The sequence below is a fragment of the Haemorhous mexicanus genome, chromosome 16, assembly GCF_027477595.1.
Source record: "Haemorhous mexicanus isolate bHaeMex1 chromosome 16, bHaeMex1.pri, whole genome shotgun sequence".
NCBI classification, from domain to species: domain Eukaryota; kingdom Metazoa; phylum Chordata; class Aves; order Passeriformes; family Fringillidae; genus Haemorhous; species Haemorhous mexicanus.
The window spans coordinates 15,844,896-15,870,344 of record NC_082356.1 but is presented as its reverse complement, the minus strand read 5'-3'; the positions used below and the strand labels follow the sequence as shown (position 1 = coordinate 15,870,344).

The following is a 25,449-nucleotide window of genomic DNA, read 5'->3' as shown; positions in this document are numbered from 1 at the left end:
GTAAAGGCTGTCTGGTTGTTGTGAGGTCCTGAGAATCTCTTGTAGGTATTTCTGCAGTCCATCCAACTCAGAGGACACAAATAATTGTAATTCCTTATAAATGTCTTGTTGAGAGAATTGTCTGGGGGATGGGAGTCAGGGCTTCTCTGTCCTGCTTGGCACAGCCCAGGCAGGGCTTTCCCAAGCCACATTCCACACTCCATTTCCCACTGGTGCCTCTGAGTTCTGCTTGCCCAGCTCCAGCGACGCTGTCCTTGTCTGCCCATTCCGCCACGGTGTCTGGGCAGGGATGGCCTCAGTTGGGGCTGCTGACATCCTCTGCATCTTGGGGGCTGCAGCTGAATTTAACTGCTCTAGAGGCTTGAAGCATATTCAAACTGAATAGATCATATTTAAAATGACAGTGAGAAAACCTTTTTTTTTTAGTCCCTGCTTAGGTTGTTCTTCCTGTTGATACATGGATATGTACAATCTCCAACTGACACTGAATCCAAGTACCTCCTCATGCCATTGGAATGGATATGAAAATCAAGACCCTTCATGGCTGACAGTCAGACTCTGTTCCAGCCCCCAGCTCACCATTTCCCCCATCCAAGCCCTGACACCCAGAGCAGCCTTGTGCAAATCTGAGCTCCCTCCACCCAGGCTGGACCTGCAGCATTCAGCTCCTTGGCTCCAACTCCCACCTGCTTACCCTGCAGAAGGAGCTGCCTGAGACACAGAGGGATGTTCATTTATTGTCAGCCAACAAAGCCTAGGGAAGGAACAGCTCCATCAAATGCAAAAGTCACTCTTCTCCCTGGCTCTGCCCTGCCCATGATCCCCACAGCCTGTCCTGTTTCCTTCATCCCTCCAGTGCCAGGGACTTTCTGGGACAAGGCAGCTCTGCTCTGGCTTTGGAGAGAGGTCCAAGTGCAGCCACTGGAGTGGGAACCACAACTCATCAGGTTTGTGTCTTTTGAGGGACCAGGAACTGCTGAGACTCAGAGGCACAGAAAAGTTTTTCTTCTTGGCCAACAAAAGAAATGTGAAAATGATAAAATGTAATAGACATCCAAACCCTATCCACAGCTCCTTTTGATGGTAGGGCCTTGGAAAAATGTTGAGATAAAACTCTGAAATGTTAAGCCTTGTGTTTTACCTGCGTGAGTAGTATAATTACTAGATGTGATGATTGTTTAGTAATTAAAATAAATTATTGTATAATCATAAGAAGAACAATGAGAAACTATATGTTCCTAGTCTAAGGTGGCTATGCTTGGCTGAAATCTATGTATACTATAGAACAATGTAAGTTTAATAATTAACATGAAAGTTATGTAAGAGTAGACTATAAAAACATGTTCATCCCAAACTTATGTCAGAGTCAGATTTGGGTTTGTACCCCTGACACCCAGAGCTCTTCAATAAAAGCACCTGCATATCATCATTTCTCGTGATTATGTGTTCCTGAACGCTAACATTTTGGGGACCCAGATGGGACCCTGGGAGTGCTGCTGAGCGAGTTCGCGACTCGATCACGCTCCAGCCGGCACCGAGGGATTCTCAGGGAGCCCATCGGCCGCGACCGCCTCTGCCACTCACAACGTCCCCGGGAGAGAGGTAAGGTGCTTTTATTCTGGTTTGGTTGCCTGCCAATAAGACGCAGCAAAAGCTATGCTTGGTTGGGCTAAGGAATTCCTGGTGGTCTTGCCTGGGTGCCATTCCGTAAGACAATTGCGAAAGCGTTGCAGGTCCGGCATTTGGTTTTTTTGGATGGAGAAGGTCAAAGGAATTTTGGGCAGCAATGCCTCTATTCCACAAACTTCTCCTTCGGGGTGCTTATTAGCACATTGGAAACAGGATAATTTTGGGGAAGAATTATGTAAAGCTAAGTTGATTAATTATTGTAATACATGGTGGCCAGAATATGTCTTGGAGAATTGTGAAAATTAGCCAAAATACAGCACTTTGCAATATAAAAGTATTTCACAGTTAATGTCGTTTCTTAAGGAAAAAAAAAAAAAAGAAGAAAAAAGAAAAAGAGAAAAACAAAAAACTCAACAATGGATGAGGTTTCGTATGTTGATTTGTTTTTCTATTTATGGGGAAAGCCAGAATGGCGGGATGAATGTAGATTAATGGTGGTTAGAGTGTCTGCAAGACATAAGTGTGGAGTTTTGTCTAGAACATTTGGTGTTGATTAGGGAAAATTATACAGATATTGATTTACAGGTAGCTCCAATAAGACTAAGAGAACCTAAACCCATCCCACCTGCTTCATCTGTCCCTATCCCACTGCCTCCCCTTCCTCACCTGATCTTGAACCTGTCTCATCTAGTACACCTTTCTCTCTTTGTCCTCCTCTCCCATCGACACTTGATTCCTCTTCCTCCAAAGTTGGGCAAAGCCTGGCTGTGATAGAAAGGAGGGAGAGGGATGCAGGTGAAAAAGATGGTGGTGGTAATGAATCAGCAACCTCAGTGGCCCGCAGAACCACCCGAAGCCGGTCCAGGTTTGCCCTGGTTGTGGAGGGAAAAGACATAGGCAGACAAGAACAGACTGTGATTGCTCCCTTGTGACAAGGTGAGGGAGTGGAGGGGCCAGTGTTTGTAGAAGTGCCTTTTTTTTTTCCTGCAGATTTGATTATTTAGAGGCGGTCAGCTGGAACTTGTAGAGAAGGTCCTGGTAAGGTGGCAAAAGTAGTAAGAACAGTTATGAAAACTCAGAATCCTGGGGGTGGCCTGGAGGGTGTATAATAGTCGCGAAAGAGAAGGTGGTGGGGGACAGCAGCAAAGTCTTTGGCAGTGGTACAAGGAAAAGGGAACCCAAGTTTTGGGGGACCTGGCAGAGGTAGTCGTGGTAGAGGACCAGTTATGCAAGGGTTAAGCCTAAATCAATGTGCTTATTCCAAGCGGGAAGGGCATTGGAAATGAGAGTGCCCAGACAGATTTAACCAGGGCAATCAGTTACGGCAGGAAAATGTCACCAAGGCAATGGTGTTGGGAGAATATAGCAGCTGACTAGACATAGAATTTGTAAAATAGGTTAGGACATAATATTTCCAGTAAAGGAACCAGATAGTGAATATAGATTAGTGCAGGATTTGAGAGCAATAAATAAAATAACAAAGGAGATTTATCCAGTGATAACAAATCCCTACACATTGCTAACATCCGTAAAAAGAGATATATAAATGGTTTACTGTAATTGACTTAAAAGATGCCTTTTTTTGCATTCCCCTTGACAAAGAAAGTAAGAAACAGTTTGCCTTTGAGTGGGGAAACCCAGGGAACGGAAGAAAGACCCAACTCACCTGGACACGACAAGGGACAGGAACTCGCCGACCCTATTCAGAAACCAACCGGCAAAAGAGCTGGAGATTTAGAACGAAAATGGGCAAGTACCAAGAGACCAATACCTATTGTTGCAGTATGTTAATGATCTACTAATAGCTACAGAAGAAAAAGCAACCTGTACAAAACTAACCATTGAGATTTTAAATTCACTGGGAATGGGAGGTTACAAAGTATGCAGAGAAAAGGCACAAATTGACCAACAGACTGTGATCTAGCTGGGATGTGAAATTTCACAAGGGCAATGAAAGCTAGGTACTAACCGTAGCCAAGCTATTTGTGCTATTCCAGAGCCCCAGAACTTACATGAGCTGCAAGTCTTCCTCGAGATGGCAGGATGATGTCGCTTGTAGATCATGGACTATGGACTGATTGCAAAACCCCTGTATGAAGCTCAGAAGATGCAGCCATTCACCTGAGGCAAGCCACAGAAATAAGCCTTCCTAAAAACTAAAAATAAGCACTGACAACTGCTCCAGCATTAGGGTTACCTGATCTGTCTAAAGATTTTCAGCTGTTTGTACATGAAAGACTATGCCTAGCACTAGGAGTCCTGACCCAACGTCTGGGAAGCTGGAAAAGGCCGGTGGGCTACTTTTCCATTATGATGCTGATACAAGAAGCCAGGAAGCTTACTATGGGAAGACACATAGATGTTTATGTTCCACACATGGTAACCACTGTCTTAGAACAGAAGAGAGGCCATTGGCTATCTCCAAGCAGGATGATAAAATTCCAGGTAGTCCTGACTGAGCAGGATGATGTCACATTAAAAACAACTAACTTTTTGTCCTGGTTTAGAGCAAATTTGGGAGAGAATCCCCAAAAAGGGCTTCTCCAAAAAACAAACCCACACGGCCCCTCCCCCAACCGGTTTGGGAAGATTTCCTCGGAAAGAAGTGGAAAGAACCTATTTGACAAAGCACAGCACCCCCCAGCACACAAAATGAACAATACCGGATGACACCACTCTTTCACCACTCTGAAAAAGATGGCAAATTCAGAAAGTCTCTCTTGGGGGTGGTCGCTGTTATCAGTCCCTCCAGCGCTGAGGCAGCTGCTGCAGCCACAAGGTGTAAACTCTCTCTCGGTGTTCCAAATCCCAGTCCGGAGCAGGTTCGGCAGGTCCAAACGGGGTGGGGGGGGTGGGGGGGGGGACGGGACAGTCCAGGAAGGAATTTGGACTGTTTAACTAAATTAACTAATGAGAAGAGGGGGGAAAAAAGCAAGAGCAAGCAAAGCAGAAGCGAAGCAGAAGCAAGAGAAAAGGCAAAAAGCAGGGCAAAAAGCAAAAAAGCAGCAACATGCACTGGTGCTATCTGGATGTCCCGCCAAGTGGCTGATAAGAGGCCCAAAACAAAACCTTCACTCCGCCAGTCTTAAAGGCACAGAACACAACACCCAGCATAAACTACACACACACAAATGGGGATAACAGTCACCCTAGAATCCAGTTTTGTTCCTAGGTACCACAAGTGAAGCAGGCCCATTGGAACACGACTGTGTAGAGGTAATAGAGTACACCTATTCAGCAAGAGAAGACTTGAAAGACGTCCCGCTAGAGCAGCCAGAGTGGGAGCTATTTACAGATGGGAGCAGCTTCGTGGAAAACGGAACCAGATACGCTGGATTTGCGGTAACAACAGTCAGCACAGTAGTGGAGGCAAAAACATTACCACCAAATACATCTGCCCAGAAGGCAGAACTGGTTGCTCTAACCAGAGCACTAGAATTAAGTGAAGGGGAAAAAGTCAATATATGGACTGACTCAAAATATGCTTTTGGGGTGGTGCATGTACACAGAGCACCGTAGAAAGAAAGGGGATTATTGTCTTCTCAAGGTACGCACGTTAAATACCAAGATGCAGTCCTACAATTGATAAAAGCAGTACAAAAACCTGAGCAAGTGGCAATTATACACTGTAAAGCACTCCAATCAGGAAACTCCAAAATCTGTGAAGGAAATCAAAAGGCAGACTGGGCAGCCCGACAGGTTGCTTGAGAGGTGCAAACAACAATGGCATTGATACCTTCAAAGCTCAATATATCCCAATTTAATCTTACTCCAAAACCAAGATATTCAGTAGAAGATGAGAGACTGGCACGTTTACTAAATGCACAAAAGAATTCGGAAGGATGGTATTTGACTGCACAAGGACAAATAGTGATACCCCCCCTTGATAATGAGAGAAGTTCTACAAATTAAACATAACGAATGTCATTGGGGTGCAGTGGTATTGGTAAAATTGCTAAAGCAGAGTTTATTTTGGTACGGTTGTTAACAATGGCAAAATCAGTCATGTCAGAATGAATTATCTGATTGAAAACAACCCAGTGGCTAGGCGACAGGCACAGCTAAGAAGAATTCAGATAAGAATAGAGCCAGGAGACTTTTGGCAGGTAGATTTTGTAGAATTGCCAAGAACTCGAGGATACAAATACCTGTTAGTAGGAGTTGACACATTTTCTGGATGGCCAGAAGCCCTTCCCTGTCGCACAAACCAAGCAAAAGAAACAGTTAAGTGGTTACTACAGGAAGTTATTCCCAAGTTTGGGGTACCCCTAGGGGGATCATCAGATAGGGGGCCCCATTTCAAAGCTACAGTAGTAAAAGAGGCAAGTAGATTGCTGATGATAACGTGGGACCTCCACACACCGTGGAGACCTGATGGAGTCGACGGGACAAGCACATCCGATGATGATCAACAAGTCCCAGTTTATTGATTTAACATGCGTGCTCTTATAACAATGATAATAAGGCTCATACATATTGCAAAAATAAAGCTCATTATTGGTTCACTACAAAAGGTCAGCTCCGCCTTTGTTGCCACATACTCAGGATGCCTGTGTTTTCTCCCCCCCTAGCTAGTTCCTGCTTCTGCATCTTGTTATCGTATAACTTCTCGCTCAAGGATACTGTGGCCTTGCCCAAGGCCTTTTGCTCAAGGCCTATTGCTTTACCAGCTGTATTTTATCATGTCCCTTCTCTTCAAGCCACGTCTCCACAAAACTCTCCACCGAGACCCTAGTCAAATGGATAGGTAGAGAAGATTAGGATAAAACCTAGGAGAGAGATGTCAGTCAGTCCTTATGAGATATTGTATGGGAAACCATATGAATCTCCTGAGCCTAACCCTAATGTACACGTTACAGGAAAACAGGAAGTGTATAATTATGTTCTGTCTCTTGGGAAAACTTTAGCTCGGCTCCGGAGTATCCTCGTGTGAAATAGACCAATAACTCTTGAGAACCCAGTTCATAACATACATCTAGGAGACGAGGTGTACATTAAAAACTGGAACGAAGAATCGCTGAAAGAAAAGTGGAATGGACCCTATCAGGTACTGCTGACTACCTTTACATCAGTCAAAGTAGCTGGCAGGGACCCCTGGATTCACTATACCCGAGTGAAGAAATTCCATCCTGGATCACAGACTGTGTAAACTGTGGAACCAAGACTGCAGATAAGATGTGTTTAATTACTTTGAGAATGCTATTAGTAATTGTGCTAATGTTATGGTCATTAATGTCTTTGGGATGTGGGATGGAAAAAGATCAACTAACTACTCTTCATTCTAGAATGAAGAGAGAGGCAGAAACATAGGTGATAAAAATTTCTAATTCAGTTCGAGCTGAGAATGTAATGATTGGGTAAGTCAAAGATTATGCCAAAATACAAAACACCAGTAGAAGAACTGCCTGTCTGCCAATACCAAAGGCAGCAGGAGACCCAGTAAATTGGGGAATCATAACATCAAAATTACTTGAAATACAAAAGAACAAAACAATTACATGCAAACAGGTACCCGAGTCAAGACAGGTGGTCAAGGAAACTTGATAGAAAATAGGAACATGGATAAGACCTATGAGCCAGAAAGACTGTATTCTAAGTGATGGCATACTAGAAACCCCTATGGGACAGTTGGGAGGCATCACACAATGGCAATGCTATTTGCCACACTATAAAAAGATCATAGAAAATGGTACAGAAACCACTCTGTGAGGCCGAGGATCAGAAAGATCAGCTAGAGCCTTGAGACAGTGTGTGGTCTGTGAGTACACTTCAAAAATTCCAATATATGGCAAACACCCCTTGGTGTATTAAGTGGGAAGGCCCCGAGAATGAAACAGATCCAGCAGTAACATACACTGACACTAGTAGCAGAACGTGGGCAAACAAAGTAAGTTGGTGGGCGTGCAATAAAACTTATGACTGCACTTCTGATGATGCAGAGATAAAACAGATGCCACCCCTGGCAATAGCCCTACAGATTAGTTGTGCTTGCAGAGGGATCAAACATAAACAAGGAAAAATGAATTATAAAGTGATTATAAGATGTACCAGGAGTACAATTAAAAGTCCAGGACAATTTGTATGGGCAACAAGTGATGGTACCTGGACAACACATCTGCCTGTAGATGAGAAAGTAAAAGAAATTACTTTGGGCCTCCCAACCTTATGACCAATTTTGAAAAAGTTCCCATTTAATGGAAAACATGAACTTCTGCAGATAAGAGCAAGACGAGAAGTTCTAGACAACGAAAATCCAGATGACACTTGGCAAGAACCCTCTAGTAGAGTGAAACTTGGGTGGGCCCTAGAGTCTTTGTTTGGTCCTATAGCAAACTATCCGAGTAGAGAGATGCTGTACAAACTTACAGGTCAAGTAGATAGATTAGCAAGAGTCACCCGGGAAAGATTTAGAGAATTAAATGTACAATTACAAGCCACCACATAAATGACTTTGCAAAATCGATTAGCCTTAGATTTGTTACTCCTGAAGGAGCATGGAGTATGTGGATTTTTAAAGGGACAAGTTGATCATTGCTGCGTTCACATCCCAAATGGAACTGCAGATGTAGAGTATGACATCAATCAGTTGAAACAAACAGAGCATAAAGCACAAGAAGAGCAAAAGGATTTGACTACAAGCTGGTTAGGAAAAATCTTTAAAGGTTAGGGTGGAATGTGAGTTCATGGATTAAATCTATCATTGAGAGTGTGATAATCTTACTAATTGTATTCTTAGTAATTTGGTTAGTTTACAGCATCTTAAGGAGAGAAATACAGAAGAAAATGTCCTGGAATCAGAAAATAATAAAAGCACTGACACAAGATCCACACCCAATATCTTCTGGCTCTCCAGCCCGTGATAGCATCCACGACAACTTTTACATCAACCCTGGATTTGAAGAACATCAAGCATAAATTGAGAAGTAAAGGACTGTATCAAGTGAAAACATCTTCACCTATATTGATGTGAAAATGCTTTCAAAGGGGGGATAATGATAGTAGGGCCTTGGAAAAATGTTGAGATAAAACTCTGAAATGTTAAGCCTTGTGTTTTACCTGTGTAAGTAGTATAATTACTAGATGTGATGATTGTTTAGTAATTAAAATAATTATTGTATAATCATAAGAAGAACAATGAGAAACTGTATGTGCGTAATCTAAGGTGGCTATGCTTGGCTGAAATCTATGTATACTATAAAACAATGTAAGTTTATTAATTAACATGAAAGTTATATAAGAGTAGACTATAAAAACATGTTCATCCCAAACTTATGTCGGAGTAAGATCTGGGTTTGTACCCCTGACACCCAGAGCTCATCAATAAAAGCACCTGCATATAATCATTTCTCATAATTATGTGTTCCTGAACGCTAACACTTTGACATCCCAGCAGCATCTGACATGTCCACCATCCCCATGGGATTGCCATTCAGGAGGGATTTTAGACAAAGGCATAAGACGGGGTGGTATAAAGATAAAAATACACCTAAGATGCTGAGGAAGAAAACATTTCAACTTCTGAAAGCTCAAAGCATGAAGCAATTCAAGAGAGATGCATTGGAATGACCAGTGAACTGCTGCAGGAGAAAATCTGGGAGCAACGGGAAGGACATGGACGCAGCTGTTGTAAATGAAGAGATGTCCTTGGACATGGCCATTTAACCAGGGGAGCTGAAAACACCTGAAGGAAGAAGGGAATGAAATATTACACTGAATGTTGGTGGCAAAGGTAGAGGGGAAGATCAATATTTCTTCTCCTGCCATCAGTAGAAGAAAACAGTAGATCCAGGAAATTTCTGTTCCTGGTGGGAAAACTTTGCCCTTTCTTCAAAGTACTCAAGTGGCCCAGATAATAAAGATTTGGTTTTAGATGATGAAACTAACAGGTATTAAAAGCTGTGCCCCTTTGCAGGCAGACATCACTTGTGTGCCCATGAACAGGCAGTTCTCCTTGTAGGGCCCCAGAACCCTCAGGCGCCAGGCTGAGACTGGCATCTTGCAAGCTGATGTGTCTGCTGGAATTCCATCCCCTCCTATTCCACAGTAGCCCTGCATTTCCCTCCTCCAGCCTTGGTCTCCAGCACAGCCATGGAGGCTCTTGGGGCTCTGGACTGTTCCTGCAGCCCCCAAGGGTAGCTGAGCTCTGCCTTTGGCACACTCAGCCCTGCCCAGTGCAGGCCATGCTCAGCAACTGTTTGTGTGTGCCTGGCCTTGCTGTCAGCCCTGGCAGCAGCTGTGGTGCCCCTTTGTGGCCCTGTGCTGGCCCAGCCATGGTGGCACAGCTCCTGTGCAGGCCTAGCCCAGGCCAGGAGCATTGAAGCTGGGAATGGGCCCTGTGCTGTTGTGGCCACAGCAGCCTTGGGGCTCTGTGCCCCATGGCCTCCCTGCTGGGCAGCCTCTGCCAGCTCCTGCAGAGCCCAGGGCACCTGTGGGCCTGCACAGACAGCCCTGCCCTGGGCTCTGACAGCCTCTGGGCCAGGAGAGAGGCCAGCCAGGGCTGGCCATGGCCAGGAACAGGCCCTGTGCCCGGCAGGAGTATGGAGCTGGGCCACAGCAAAACTCAGCCCAGGGCAAAGCTGGCCTCAGCAGCTGCCCAGGGCTGCCAAGGGCTAGGGACAGAGACTGGCAGTGACAAATGTCCTGGGCGTCTGTCCCTGCTCTGTCCGTGCCATCCAGGGCACAGAGCAGCCTCCTCCCCAGCCCAGCCGGCTCTGGCCCCACAGCTCTGCCCAGGGCAGGCTGCTCTGGGCATTGGCCCCACGGCCTCAGCCCCTGGCAAGGGCACAGCAGCAGCTGTAGCTCCCAAGGGACTCAGCCCCAGCCATGCGGAAGGTGCTTGGCCAAGGCAAAAGGAGGCTCCCTGGGTGCCCTGCTCCCCTCTGGCTGAGGTGCTGGGAGCTCTGCAGCCACTCCAGCCATCCCATCTGCCCAGGGTGGTTCAAGAGCCTCGGCCTTGGGGCTCTCAAGAGCTGCTCCTGCTCCAGGCCCAGGGCCCATCCCAAAGCTGGGGCAGCCACAAAGTTGTGCCCATTTCTGTTCATTGCTGCTCTGATGGGGATGAATCCTCAGCCACTTGGAGGTTGCTGATGAATTTTACTACTCCACAGGCCTCCTCTTCCTTGGGCTCTTCAGTTCAGAAATGCAGTGAAAAAAGCTCATTAACATTTGTTCAAAGCACTCAAACAAGACAAGCCCTTGGGAATAATTCAAGTTTTCAATCTTTCTGTGGTTAATCACACAGATTTCACAAGTGTATTCAATGTGAATCTACTGTATTGAAAACAATGAAGAGAGAATTGTTGTGTCCTATTCAATTGTCTTTCCCTGTTCATAGATTGAGATCAGCAATGTCCAATTGATATTGACCCCCAGCACCTCGGAATGCAGCCTGAATTGATATGAAAATCAAGACCCTTCATGACTGACAATCAATCAGACTTTGTCCCTACCCTCACCAACCATTTCCTTCATCCAAGTCCTGGCAGTCAGAGCAGTTGAGGAATGGAATCACATCCAGGGCTGTCCCCAGAGCTCAGGATTGGGGCCTGGTCATTTAAATCTCTTTAAATCTCTGATCTGGACAAGGGGATAGAGGGCAGCCTCAGTCAGTTCCCAGGTGACACCAAGCTGGGTGGCAGTGTGGCTGTGCTGGAGGGCTCTAACAAATCTTCTACACTGGAATTAGGAAGGGCAGACTTTGGCCTAGCTGGGATTCCAATTTGGGGAGTACCAAAATCAGGTACTGATTTTTTTTTTTTTAAGGGAAACAGCCCTTAAAGTGGAAGAGGTCCAGGAAGGATGAACCCATTTCAAGAAAGTAATCTTAAGGAGGAAGGAGCAGCCTATCCCAGTGGGCCAAAAGATGGGCTGGGTGAGGAAAATTACTGTCCTGGCTGCCCATGCAACTCTTTTGTGGGGACTCAGAGGAAAAAAGGCCTGGCAACTCATGAAGTGTTTAAGGATGTCATTAGGCTATGCAGAAAGAAAATGAGAGAGATGAAAGCTCAATTGGATCTTAGCCTGCGACTTCTGAAAAAAAAAAAATTCCAAACATTTTTTATAAAAAAATTTCTAGCAAGAGAAGGGAGAAGGAGAATCTCTATTCTTTATTGGATGCAGTGGAGAATATAACTAAAGATAAAGGGGTCCCAAGCTCAGCTCCTATGCAGAGAACTAAAGTAACTAAAGATAAAGAAAAGGCAAACCTACTTTACACCTTGTTTGTCTTAATTTTTAACAAGAAGACAGCTTGTCCTCAGGACAAGTGTTCTCCTGAGCTGGTAGATGGGCACAGGGAACGGAACAGCCCCCTGTAATCCAGGAGGAAGGACTTGGTGACCTGCAGAGCCACTCCAATGCTCACGGGTGTATGGGATCCAACCTAGGAGCATGAGGGAGCTGGTGGATGAGCTCCCCAAGCTGCGCTCCATCATTTATCATCAGTCCTGGCTCAGTGGGAAGGTCCCAGGGGACTGGAGGTGCCAATGTGACCCCATCCCCAAGAGGAGCTGGAGGAAGGAGCTGGGGAAGTCCAGGCCTGTCAGCCTGACCTCGGTGCCTGGCAGGGTGATGGAACAGATCACCTTGAGTGCCATCACAGGGCACCTGCAGGATGGCCGAGGGATCAGAGCCAGCCAGCGTGGATATCAATGTTTGCATTGATGATCTGGGATGAGAGGATTGAGTCCACCATCATCAAATTTGCAGATGACACCAAACTGGGTGCGAGTAGGATCTGCTGGAGGGTAGGAGGGCTCTGCACAGGCACCTGGACAGGCTGGATCCAGGGGCCAAATCCAGCCAGGTGAGGTTTAACAAGACCAAGTGCCACTGCACAGAACCAAGAGGCAAGTGTTACTCTCTGGGGCCTCGTGGAACAACAAAGACCACTGTGACATGGGGGCACTTTGTATAACCAAGAGGCCATTGGGACAGTGCAGGTACTTGTTGAATGAAGGAAACAATTTTGATCATGGGGTGCCCCTTAGGACCAAGAGGCCATTGTGACACTGTGGAACCAAGGAGAGCATCATTGCACTGTGAGAGCTCCTGAAACCAAGGATATACTGCGACGCTGCAGGGCCTTGGGGGACCAAGGCACCATTGTGACACTGCAGGGCGGAAGGATCCAAGGCACTTTGTGGCACCCAGGGGTCCCATGGTCTCGAGGGTCCAGGTCGCCGAGCCCCTGAGATGTGTGAAAAGTCTATTTTCCAGTACTTGAAGAATGAGTCGGAGTTCTTCAGTTCTCGGACTCAAGGTTCTTTATTGCGTCTTATCTATAAAAATGTTTCTCCTGCCCTGCTGAGGTCCATCCAGCAGGACAGTTCCAGGCACACTGCCTGCCCCCAAGGTGGTGTTATCTCTTTATACTAAAAACTACATATACAATGTTTACAATTACTTTTCAATACCTATCACCTATATTAGACAGTGAGCTTCTACTCTAAACCCATCTAAAAGTGCCAACATCAGAGCAGAAAATGGAGGCAAAAAAGAAGAAGGAGAAAGGCTGGGCATGCCCAGATCCCTCCATCTTGCCCCCAAAACCCCAACTCCAAAAACCCCCAAAAGCTATTTTTTCACCCTGTGATAATTTCACTATTATGCTACTTGAACTGCTGTGGCTTGCTGATCTCCATACAAGGCTGGTAATTTGGTCCACGGGTCATAATCAAGCCCACAGGTGTTCTGGGCTCTGCGCCAGGGTTTCTGAGACCCCCGGCAAGGGTTCTGGCCGTTCTGGACATCCAGAGGGATGTTTTGAGTCTTGAAAGAACATGAGCCCAGCCCAGGGAGCTCCCAGAGAGTCCTGGAGATTCTTTCTCTGCATTCAGTCAGGCTTGCATTCCCCAGCAAGTCCCCAACAAAACCTCCTGTTTTCTTCGGTTAGAACGGGCACAATGAAAACCTCAGCAATGGCACAACTCCCCATCTCACAAGGAAAAGAAAGGAGAAGTTGTCAAGTAATCCAAACATTTGTCTTGCTTTGCTGCAGAAGTCCTGCTGCACTCATGGTGTGGAAAGCCAAGAGAAGCTGCAGTTGGGGGCACATCTTGTGACAGAAGCTGCAGCTCGTTCTCCAGGAAAGGTTCTTGAAAAGGGCAGCCAGCACTGTGGAGAAGATTCCTGGAAAAGTGAAACAGCCTTCCAGAAGTGACATGAAAATGGAAAGGAACAATTTGAGATGTTTTCCTCTATTTATTTCTATGCTCCCCTTTTCTATGTTGCATTACTTCTCCATGCCATGAATTCCAAATGCATCTCACCTCTCAGATCAATGACTTAGCGAGTTTTAGACACTCTAAAATACCATGAGCTTGTTTGCCTTGTCCTGGTTTTGTGGGAAAGCAATGTTGGAGCCATTAGTGCAGCACTTGGGTCAGGCAGGAATCCTGCAGGCAGGGAAATGTGCCCTGCCAGTGTCTGAGCCTCAGCAGGGACAATGCACAGCAGTGAGTGAGGGGATTTCCCTGCCCCTGTGCAGGAGTCAGGACTCTGGATCTGGGCTCAACACAGCGAAGTTCCCATGTTTAGACACACTCAGGGCTGCCCTGAGGGCAGCAAACGGGAGAGTTCCCTCGGCTCAGAGAGGCCCAGGCAGAGGAGGGGATCTTGTCCCTCCTCCAGGCCCTTTAAGGGTCTCCAGGCCCCATTGAAGTGGAGGTTTTCTCTCTTGAGGGTTTTTTGGGGGGGGATCCCATCACTTCAAGAGTGTTTTTTTCCTCCCCATTTTAGGGTGTTTTTGAGGCCGCAGCCACACCCTTTCAAGGGGGGATCATGATGGCTTTAAGTGACATATCTATGAGGCCCCCGCTCCAAGCCTCTATAGGGGATGTTTTGCCTCGCAGGGTGGATTTTTGGAGTTCTCTCTACCATCCCGGAGATCGGGGCCCTCACTTTGGTCAGGTCCCACTGTAAGTATCTTGAAAGGTAAACGATACTCCCGTTGATTCCGACAGTGGAGCCCAGGGCAGGGCTGTCTGTGCAGGCCCACAGGTGCCCTGGGCTCTGCAGGAGCTGGCAGAGGCTGCCCAGCAGGGAGGCCATGGGGCACAGAGCCCCAAGGCTGCTGTGGCCACCACAGCACAGGGCCCATTCCCAGCTTCAATGCTCCTGGCCTGGGCTAGGCCTGCACAGGAGCTGTGCCACCATGGCTGGGCCAGCACAGGGCCACAAAGGGGCACCACAGCTGCTGCCAGGGCTGACAGCAAGGCCAGGAACACACAAACAATTGCTGAGCATGGCCTGTGCCGGGCAGGGCTGAGTGTGCCAAAGGCAGATCTCAGCTACCCTTGGGGGCTGCAGGAACATTCCAGAGCCCCAAGATCCTCCATGGCTGTGCTGGAGACCAAGGCTGGAGGAGGGAAATGCAGGGCTACTGTGGAATAGGAGGGGATGGAATTCCAGCAGACACATCAGCTTGCAAGATGCTCTGCTCTCACTCAGCTCTTCTCCAAGAGATCCAGTCCCAGCTGGGCACCTGAGGGTTCTGGGGCCCTACAAGGAGAGCTGCCTGTTCATGGGCACACAAGTGATGTCTGCCTGCAAAGGGGCACAGGTTTTAATACCTGTTAGTTTCATCATCTAAAATCAAATCTTTATTATCTGGGCCACTTGAGTACTTTGAAGAAAGGGCAAAGTTTTCCCACCAGGAACAGAAATTTCCTGGATCTACTGTTTTCTTCTACTGATGGCAGGAGAAGAAATATTGATCTTCCCCTCTACCTTTGCCACCAACATTCAGTGTAATATTTCATTCCCTTCTTCCTTCAGGTGTTTTCAGCTCCCCTGGTTAAATGGCCATGTCCAAGGACATCTCTTCATTTACAACAGCTGCGTCCATGTCCTTCCCGTTGCTCCCAGATTTTCTCCTGCAGCAGTTCACTGGTCATTCCAATGCATCTCTCTTGAATTGCTTCATGCTTTGAGCTTTGAAGTTGAAATATCTCCTTCCTCAGCATCTTAGGTGCATTTTTATCGTTTAAATCAACTTGTCTTATGCCTTTGTCTAAAATCCCTCCTGAATGGCAATCCCATGGGGATGGTGGACATGTCAGATGCTGCTGGGATGTCAAAGGAGCTATAGGTAGGGTTTTGATGTCTATTAAATTTTATCATTTTCACATTTCTTTTGTTGGCCAAGAAGAAAAACTTTTCTGTGCCTCTGAGTCTCAGCAGTTCCTGGTCCCTCAAAAGACACAAACCTGATGAGTTGTGGTTCCCACTCCAGTGGCTGCACTTGGACCTCTCTCCAAAGCCAGAGCAGAGCTCCCTTGTCCCAGAAAGTCCCTGGCACTGGAGGGATGAAGGAAACAGGACAGGCTGTGGGGATCAGGGGCGGGGCAGAGCCAGGGAGAAGAATGACTTTTGCATTTGATGGAGCTGTTCCTTCCCTAGGCTTTGTTGGCTGACAATAAATGAACATCCCTCTGTGTCTCAGGCAGCTCCTTCTGCAGGGTAAGCAGGTGGGAGTTGGAGCTAAGGAACTGAAACCTGCAGGTCCAGCCTGGGTGGAGGGAGCTCAGATTTGCACAAAGGCTGCTCTGGGTGCCAGGGTTTGGATGGGGGAGATTGAAGGGAGAGGTTTGGGACAGAGTCTGAATGATTGTCAGCCATGCAGGGTCTTGATTTTCATATTCAAACGGCATGAGGAGATACTTGGATTCAGTGTCAGTTGGAGATTGCACATATCCATGTATTAATAGAAAGAAAAACCTAAGCAGGGCCTAAAAATGTTTTCTCACTCTCATTTTAAATATGATCAATTCAGAATGAATACACTTCCAGCCTTTGGAGAAGGAAAATTCAGCTGCAGCCTCCAAGTTGCTGAGGATGTCAGCAGCCCCCACTGAGGCCATCCCTGCCCAGAGACTGTGGCGGAATGGGCAGACAAGGAGAGCATCCCTGGGGCTGGGCAAGCAGAACTCAGAGACACTAGCAGCTCCAGGTGGGAAATGGAGAGTGGAATGTGGTTGTGAAAGACCTGCCTGGGCTGTGCCAAGCAGGACAGAGAAGCCCTGACTCCCATCCCCCAGACAATTCTCTCAACAAGACATTTATAAGGAATTTCAATTATTTGTGTCCTCTGAGTTGGATGTACTGCAGAAATAACAACAAGAGATTCTCAGGAGCTCAAAACAACCAGACAGCCTTTACTGGCAACTTTGGAAAATCAGAAAAACTTTGGGAAAAGGTTTAATATGACAGTCAATCAACAAAAAACACTTCTCAAAGCATTAACTTGGCCCAGTCAACTTCAGTAACTCGAAGCCTATTCAATGTATTAGTTGAAATTTGCAAGGAGACAGAAATAGAAGAAGACACAGAAAGAGAGAAAGACAAATAAGATACAGAGGAGCACCCACCCCTGGATTCCATTGTTGTTCAGATGGAAATTCCAAGAGGAGGTAGGGTCAAGATATGTGCTTGCCCTGTGGTCAGCCTTGTGGTCACACTTGGTCTTCCGGGGCCCTTCCCCTGGCCGGGACTTGGGGTCGTTTGGCCACTCAGGAGCTGGGCTGGGGGCTCCAGAAGTGGGTGTGAGGCCTTGCCTGGGGTGTGCCAGGGACTGGCAGGCACTGCTGGGCTGAGATGGAGGCTCTGGGGGGATTGGGGTTCAGGGGCAGAGCAGTGCTGGGGTCACAGGGCAGGGCAAGGCTGGACCTGCCCCTTCCTCCCCCACACGTGAAATATTTCAAGCTAACAATCTCCTCTAGTCTGTCACAACAGGCAATGTTGGAGTTGAAACTCAAATTTGGCCATGGGTGCCTGGACAAGAAGAACAGTTCCTTTCCATAGGAAGTAAAGCACGGAGCCTTCTGCAGGATTTTGGGGACAAATGAGAGGTGACCCTTGTGAAACCACTGCCAGAAAGACTTGTCCTGGCACTATTGCTATGGGAACAATCCTTGGATATAAGGAAATTTGGTGGTGGAATCCCAGTTCTGTTCATGGGTACCTGGAGGAGAAGGACAGTTCTTTTCCAGAGGAAGGAAAGCACAGAGCCCCAGTGTTTTAGCAGCAGATGGGAAGAGACCCTCAACATGCCAAGGTCAGCTGGACCAGTCAGGTGGCCCACAGGAGGCCAAACCAGCCAGACCTGTTTCGTGTTCCCTTGGTTTTATGGGGCCCTGAGGTGTCACAAGGGTGCCTTGGTTCCATGGGATCCCACAGTGTCACAATGTCCCTCAGGTTCCTTAAGACTCTGCAGTGTCACAATGTTCCCAACGATTCCATGAGGTCTTGCAGTGTCACAATGGTCTCAGTGGTTCCACAGGTCCCACAATGTAACGTGATTCCTCTGTTTGTGAGCCCTGCAATGTCACAATGGACCATTTGGACCATGGGGGTTTGTGGTGTCACAGTGGTCTCCTTTGGCTCCACAGTGTCACAATGGACCATTGATTACAGGCAGCCTCTCTGTGTCACCCTGGAGCATTGGTTCCATGAAGCCCTGCAGTGTCACAATAGTCCCCCTTGGTTCCTTAGTGTCACAATGGACCACAGATGACAGACGGCCCTGAGGTGTCACAATGGCCCCTTTTTTCCATGCAGCCCTGCAGTGTCACAAAGGCCTCTTGGTTTCTCGAGGCCCCACAGTGTCACAATGGTCTCCTTGGTTCCATGGTGGCCCACAGTGTCACAATGCTTTGCTTATTCCTTGGGGCCTCGTAGTGTCACAGTGCATGAGTCCCCTCAGTGTCAACCCACCTGCCTAGTTCCATGAGGCTGTGAAGTGTCTTTATGGTCTTTCCATGGTTCCTAGGTTCCATGAGGCCTTGCAATGTCACAATGGACCTTTAGTTCCATGGAGTCTCACAGTGTCACAATGGCCCATTGGTTCCATGACACCCCAAAGTGCCATAATGGTCTCCACAGTTTCATGAAGCCCCACAGTATCACAACAGACCCTTGGTTTGATGGGGCCTCTCGGTGTCACAGTGATCCCTACACTCTATGGAGTCACACACCATCAGTACAGTCCCCTTGGTTCCACGAGGCCCAGCAATGTCACAGTGGTCTCTATGATTCCATGTGTCCCCACAGTGTCACAATGGTCCCTTGGTGTCACAAGGCCCCACAGTGTCACAATGGTCCCTACATTCCATGGGCCCTGTGCTGGTGCATTCCCGCCTCCCCTTCTCAGGCCGCCCTGCCAGCTGAGAAATGCTCTGTGGGCCTTGGCCTTGGCCAACAGCCCCTGGGCTGAGCTCCTCTGCAGCTCATCACAAACACAATCTGCTTCAGGCACTGCTGCTGCCCAACCAGCTCCTGGTTTCTTTAGGAGCAGCCCTGGGAGCTGTTTCTGTTCCCTCGGTGGCACAACATCCCTGTTCTCACACTGCCAAAGAAAGCTGCTGATGCCAAGTGCGGCCAGGATGAACCATTGCTGAGACTGAAGCCCCTCTCTTGGGGCCCTACAAACAGCGCTCCAAAAGGAGCCCCTTGGAGCTCTCCTGGGCCAGCCACCTCCCTCTGAGTGGGGCCTCTCCCAGCCGGGAACTCTCCCGTTTGCTGCACTTGGGGGATCCCCAAACAACGACAGAGCCTGGGCTGATCCCCCCCCTCCTCCAGCCTCAGCCCTTTGTCCGCTGGGGAGATGCCAAATCATCCTCAGGGGGCCTTTCCCTGCCCTCAGGGGAATTTCTAACAGGTGCCTTGCACTGACTCTTGGTGTCTGTGTGCACACAGGAGTGCCTGTGCTCAGGGAAATGTGGCAGAAATGCTGCTCTCTGAGGGGTTTGAGTGCCTTGGATAGTTGAGTCAGTCAGGCCTGTAAGTAAGGGTGAGTCACAAGTTGTAAGCTAAGTTAAATGCTGCAAAGAATTGTTCTTTTTCTAAGCTGTGAAGTTTAATATAAGCTAAGTTGAATATTGTGAAGTGTTCTTCCACTGTGAAATCATTAAGTCCTTGGTTATAAGTAAGGTTAAATACTGTTAAGTGCTGTTCTTTTGCTAAATGCTGAAGTCTAAGGTATCAGTCAAGTCCTGTTAAGTTTGAGCACAGTTTACCTTTTGGGGCCATATTCCTTTTATCTGTGCCCTCACTGTCCTTTCAGAACACACACAGGCACACAAACACAGATAGTTCTTGGTTCATTTCTGGCTTGATTGCCTGGATTTTTTTGGGTTTTGTGGTTGCTTTGTCCTTGGTGTGCCTGAAGTGTCCAGTCAGGAGCAGAGTGACTCTTACCAAGGAACTCTATGGTGCTGTTGCTTAATATTAAATGTTTTTTGCAGATCCCTTGCTGGAGATTTTTTAAGCGCTCTCAGCCCCTCATTCGTAACAGGGTGAAGGAACCCTGGCCCAGGCTCTGACCCTTGGGGGACACGGGGACATTGCTGGGGGATCCCTGTCCCCATGTCCCACCCCCTATGGCCTTGGCCCCCTGTCAGGCTCTAGGATCAATCTTGTGGAACATCCTCTGGGGGTGGCTGCGGCGCTGGGGGCGGGGAGACCCGGGGGGACAGGAGACCCTGCTGACCATAAGCAGCGTAGGACTGCTCTGGGGGGAACTGTGATGGGGGCCAGGGCAGAGTCACCTCCCCAATGACCTCACACAGCCCCTCTAATGTCACACAGCCCCTGTGATGTCACACAGCCTCCTGCGATGTCACAGCCCACACTGGGATGTCACAAAGCCCTCTCGTGATATCACACAGTCCCCTGTCATGTCACACAGCCACCTTCGATGTCACACAGCCTCCTGTGATTTCACAGCCCACTCTGGGAGGCCACAAATCCCCCTTGTGTTGTCGCAGAGCCAATGCTGGGATGTAGCAGGCGCAGGGCCGGCTACGGCTCCGTGGAGGGATGTTTAGAGATAGGTATTTGCTGAGTCATAGGAATTGAACCAGGAGTCCTCACTCTGGTCCTCCAGGCCTGCTTATCTCTCTGTGACCCCATAGGCTAGTTTCCCTAACCCTTACAATTGGTCAATTTTCAATCCTCCCTAACCCTATAAAAGAGGCTGTCTTGGCCCATTTCTTTGGAAGAGCAGCTTCAAGACCCTTCGCGAGACCCTCAGATTAAACCATCGTGGAACTCTTGGCTGCCTTCTCCTCTCTCTTTTCGTCTGCCTTCCAGAAGCCCCAGCCAGCCACAGCCCCTACGAGCAAGCTAAGAGCTGAAATCATAAAAGAGCTGATTTTCACTAAGAGCTGACAATCACTAAGCTTGCTAGGGGCCACGGCTGAGCTGCAGTTTGGCCTAGGGCACCCCAGCCTCCAGAGGGCTGAGGTATCCGGCCTTGAGACTGCTTGCCTGGGGCACTTTCCCTACGAGGGACCAGCTATCCGGCTAAGAAGCTAGCCCCTGTGGCTTCATTTTATTTTACACTGGGATATCGCTCTGTGATGTCATTCAGCTGCACTGTGATGTATGCAGAGGATACTTTGTGATGTCACAAAGTCACCCTGTGATGTCACTGTCTGTTCTGTGATGTCACAGCCTGTTCTGTGATTTTACTCAGACACGCAGTGATGCCACAACCCACTCTCTGATGTCACAGAGACACCCTCCATGATGGTAGAGTCTGCAGTATGTCCTCAAACTCTATGATGTCATAACCACCTCTGTGATGTCACAACCCCCTCAGTGATGTCACACAACCCTCTCTGTTATGTCATACTGCCACTCTGGAATGTCACTGCACACACTTTGATCTCCAAGCCTGCTCTCTGAAGTCATACAGCCATGCCATGATGTCACAGCTTGCTCTGTGATGTCACAGAGACCCATCTATGATGCTCTTGCTGCTCAATGACCTCACACAATAAACTCTGTGATGTCATGGCCCAATCTGTGACCTCACACAACAAACTCTGTGCTGTCACACAGACCCTTGCTGACATCACAGCTGCTCTGTGCCTCTATGACACAGCCACAGAGGTGCCGCTGTGACACAGCCCCCTCTGGGACATCCCACAGCCCCTGCCAGTGCTGAGCCCCTGTGAGCTCTGTCTGTGCCCTGCTGGTGTCCCTGAGGTGCCCTGGTCGTGCCCCAGCCCTGCTGGGCTGTGCACAGGAGTTGCTCCTGGCCAGAGCTGTCTCTCTGCAGCACTGCCCTTGCCAGGAGCTGTCTCTGGGCCAGAAGCCTGGCCCAGCTCAGCAGCACAGACACAGCACAAGGACTTGAATGACCCTCTGGGGCTTTTTATGCTGTTTGCATCTGACTCATCAGTCCCTCAGAGTGTGCTCAAAACCTTCTCAAAAATTAAAAGTCAGATTAAAACACAGAAGTTTTTTTAAAGGGTTCATGGGTCCGATTGAAGGACAGCACTGAGAAAGTGTCCCCAGGTTGCAGGTAGGGCGGAACACTGGTGGCAGTGATGAGAGGTGGGGACATCTGTTGGGGAAGATGAAATAGGAAAGCCTTATAAATATGACTGTCTGGCAAAAGATTCTGAGAATGTAGAAACTATAAGCGAGATTGAAATGAAAGCAAGCTTTGAGATACCTTCATTACTGAACAACTGGAAAATAATGATGTGGCCAGCTGAAGGTAATCCCCTTTTGATGAAACAATACCCTCTGATTGCAGACAGGTGCAAGGGTCAGAGCAGACCCTGCTAGTTTAGCAGAAGGGGCCCAAAGAGTAGTTTTTAGGGTTTAAAATGTAACAGAGTATGGTAATTATTCTTATAGGCTGTATGTAAATATTATAATATTTGTATCTTGTATTAGATTGGTTAGTGAGGATTAGAATATTCAACACAGAAGATTTATTGTATTATAATGGGAACCTCGCTCTCTCATCCTCTTTACTCCTCCTCACTCTCTCATCCTCTTTACCATGATCCTGCCTTCTCTCTCTTTACTACTCTCTTTACTTCTCTCAGGCCTGCTCCGGGCTGCAGCTGGCAGCTCCAAGCAGGGCCCCTGCACCCACGCCCGTTGCAATGAGCCGCAAGTTCTACGACCTGGCTTCAGACATCTCTTGTATCCACCCGTCCTGACCGTCCTATCCCCCGTCACTCCTACAGACAACGAAGAGAAGGGTGTCTCTGATGCTGAGCAAACCTACACCTCTGTCCCTGCAGGCTGTCGTCATCCCCCTCTGTCCCACCTGGCTGGCCCCTTCCTCTGCTGACAGCTCTGCCTCCTGCCTGCCTCCGCCTGGCCACACAAAGCCTTGGGCTGCTCCAGGCTTCTGCTGGGGAGCATCTTGCACCACAGCCCTGCCCTGGGAGGGAAATTCCTTTCTGCTGGTACCCAGTCTGGGCCTCCCCAGCTGCCCTTGCTGCCATTATTTCCTTCTCATGCCTATATCCTCTATGAAGAAAAGCTCCAGCCTCTCTGAAACCACCCTTCAGCCCCTCCCAGGCTACTCCTGTGCTGTCCTCAGTCTCCACCACAGCGAGCCCAGAGCCCACAGTCTCTACCTGCTGGTTATGTCATGAGGCCTCCAAATCCCATCTTGGGGAATTCTTGGGTACTCTCCAAGGTCTGTGTAACTGAAAAAATAGTGACCTGAGGTATTTTCACCCCAATCTTACAGTGGCAGAAGAAGGGTCAATATCTCTAAAGTGAACAAGGCTGGATTTACATTTGTTAGAAGGAGGAAATATTTTACAATGATGAGAGTAGAACAAAACTGCAACTGTTTTTCCACAGAAGAGGATGCCCCATCCCAGGAATATTCCAAGAGCAGGAGCTTTGTGCAACCTGACATAGGGAAACCCCATCCCCTTCCAAGGATGGAATTCCTGTTGTGTAGGTTCTCTTCTGTGCTGGGTGACCTCACAAGGCTTCTGGCCAGAATGTCTGCTGAGGGCAGCCAGGCTGTTGCAGTGGCAGTGACCTCACAGCCATTACCATGGCAGCCCTGTTCCCTGGGCCTTGTTCTCCCTTTTCCTCTGCCCCTGCCTTGTCTCTCCTGGCATGAAGGGTTTTGCCATTAATATCTTGTCCTCAAGGTGCTGGGGCAAATTTCTTCCCAGTCAGGCTCCTGGAGCACAAGTGGCTTTTCAGAGCCCAGGCTGAAAGGAGCCCTGAAGCAGCAGCTCTGCAGTGGCCACCGGGCTGGGTTGCCAAGGGAGGCTTCTGGCCATGCCCTGCAAGCAGCTGCTGCTGCCAAGGTGCCTTTGGTGCCTCAGGCTCTCCCTGGCACAGCCCCCAGCACCGCACTCTGCACTTGTGCCCGAGGCCTTCCCTGTGTTGGGACTGGCCTGGGGCTTTTCCTGCAGCAGGACCTGCCCTGCTCATGGCACAGGAAAGGCAGTTCCTGCTGGAGCTGGGGGCTCTGCCTGCAATGGGCTACAACAACTCCAGCAAGGCCCTGGTGACTTCAAAATTGCTTCCTAGAGCAGAATATTCTAAATGTTAGAGCTCCTATGCTGTGGAGGAAAGAACTCTGAGCAAGATCTTTCTGTCTAATCATAATCAGAATCAATCAGAGCTGTATTTCTAGAAATCTGTCTGGTATTCCATCATTAATCCTGAGGGACAAGTTGCATTAAAGTTCATTTCCACCTGTCCAATCTTTTACACGTTTGACAAAGTCAGGGGCAGGGATTGGATCCAGCCACTCCCAGTCTCTTGTCTACTAGAATGAATTTTAGAAGTCTAGGGGTTCTGCAGGTTACTGGGGTTCTGGGTGGCTGCTGGGTGTCATTTCTTCACCTCATGACTCAGCAGGAGTTTCTGCAGTGAAGAAACAAAAGCTTTTGCCTGAAGCTCCCACTCTGCTCATGACAGGAACCCCTGTGAGTGTCTGGGACATTCCAGCTCTTTGGCAGCCTGGAGTCTCCTGGCATGTCACCATGGAGCTCCTGTGAGTGCCTGTGACAGATCAGTGCCTTTGCAGCCCAAGATCCCTGGGATGTCACCATGGAATGGCTGTGACTGCGTCTGACCACAGGGCTCTTTACCATCCCCAGAAAGCCCTGGGAAGTCTCCATGGAGCCCCTGTCTCTGTGTATGACATTCCAGCTCTTGAACAGCCTGGAGATTCTTGGAATGTCCCCATGGAACTCCTCTGAGTGCCTGTGGCAACTTGGTTCCTTAGAAGGCAGCCATCACCAGGCTCCACTGCAATGGTCGGTTTCCATGGCAACCATCACCAGCCTCTCCGTTGTTATGGTCAGTCCCCTGGCAGCTTCATGGAGATCCCATGGCAGGGGTGGTTGCCATGGGCACCAGCTCAGGCTTGGAGCCCGAGTCCATTGCCATGGCAGCCATTTGCAGTGCCATTCCCAGGGTAATGGGATCCCACAGACCTGGCTGAGTTGGGACCCATCAGGATCCTCGAGTCCAACTGCTGGCCCTGCACAGGACACCCCAACAATCCCAGCCTGGGCCTGGCAGCACTGTCCAAATGCTGCTGGAGCTCAAAAAGCCCTCCAGCTGGGACCCTTCCCTGGGGAGCCTGGGCAGTGCCCGAGCAACGTCCGGGGAAAAACCTTTTTTCTGAGATCCAACCTAAGGCTGCCCCGACTCAGCTGCAGCCGTTCCCTCCAGTCCTGTCTCTGGGCACCAGAGGGAAGAGGTTCCCACAGCCCCTGCCAGGGGCTCACTCCAAAGGCTATTGCCATGGCCACCAGGGCTGGGACCAGCTGGGATGCTCAGTCTCCATGGGCTGGGGTTTAGGAATGGGATTCCCCAATTTCCTGTTCCCACTAAAACCGAGCTGTTGCTCGCTGCCCTCTTGACTCCCATGGAAAGCACAAAAGACAAAGATACTGGGCTGAGATAAGAACAATTTACTGGGAACAGCAACCAGATAGGGAACAAACAGGAACAGCAATAACACTGATAACAGAAGGGATAAAAAAACTATTTGCTGGGAAAATTACAACACCACAGACTGTCTCTTCC

General features: G+C 48.6%; 1 pseudogene; it reads right to left on the bottom strand.

The window, feature by feature from the left end:
• Positions 1-25,449, bottom strand: part of LOC132334705 (zinc finger protein 850-like) — a 1,130,993-nt pseudogene that overhangs the window by 856,900 nt on the left and 248,644 nt on the right.